This window comes from Aptenodytes forsteri, unplaced genomic scaffold (genome assembly GCF_000699145.1).
Source record: "Aptenodytes forsteri isolate BGI_AS27 unplaced genomic scaffold, ASM69914v1 Scaffold163, whole genome shotgun sequence".
Classification (NCBI taxonomy): Eukaryota; Metazoa; Chordata; class Aves; order Sphenisciformes; family Spheniscidae; genus Aptenodytes; species Aptenodytes forsteri.
In genome coordinates, this window is record NW_008795332.1 from 327,701 (window position 1) to 328,835 (window position 1,135).

Sequence of the window (1,135 nt, forward strand, 5' to 3'; positions counted from 1 at the left end):
GACCTCACCTGCATTATGGAGGGAATTGCAAAAAATCAGTCAAAATAAATGATTCTCTCATAGCCAAGAGGGTCTGCTTTCAAAACAATTAGCTCAAACATCTGCCTAAGCACCCATGCTGTTTTCATATAATTAAAACAAGTCTTCCTAATCCCACTGGACAGTCTTTAAAAACTACTCATTTTCTGCATTATTTACAACAAGGAAGCAGCCAAATCCTCCCATTGGTCCTTGAAGGACATTAAAAGGACCTCTCACCTGCCTTCCCTACCTCTATTATTTCATGATATTAAGTAGGTAAAGGAAGCCTGAAATACTGCTGGCATGTTAAAAGCAAACCCTAGCAGCCTCCAAGACGTGCAGTGAGCCCGCTCTGCTCCTGGAGGACGTTCCCTCTGCGAGCCCGGCTGGCCGGCGCCGCAGAACCGACCCACGTTCCCCGTGCAAACCTTGTCTCCGACAGTCAGGGAAGCGAAGGGAAAGGATGCTCCTTTTCTAAAAATGTCACCTTTTAGACCAGGAAAGGACTTCTTCCATGGTGCCTTTGTGAACACCCATTTCCTGGAATATGTTTAAACCACAATGGTCTGCTGTAATTATTTATCAAGGTACAAATCATTAATGCAAAATTTCTACAGGCCCTGAAGCAAAAAAAGTTAATAAAATATAATGCCACTAAATTAAACATTTTAAACTTTCACAATAGAGTAACTACTAAGAAAAAATAAAGGAAAATCTATGTCAAACAGAACTTGATGAATAATTGTAATAAATAATGTATTTTTGAAGAATTTTTCATGAACATTTTTCAATGTCATTAATTATTTATAATTATTCACCATATCATTTCTGAGAAGAGTTTTCGGACTCTAACTTGTTTGCTGACAGTTTGTTCAGATAATTAATATTCAGAAATTTCAGACCCGGACCTGGCACAGTATCTCTCTCTCTCTCTCGATGAGACTAGTGCAGATCCCCGGCGCTGGAGGGGAGGCTCAGGTGACCAGTTTGCATTCGGTGTTTCTGGTAGATCCGTCCTGGAGGGTCTCCACTGGCAGCAGCGGGGAGGTGAGCCGTGACCCACCCCGTGGGGACGGACCCATGGCTGTCTCCAGAGGCTCCTAAATGAGGAGTG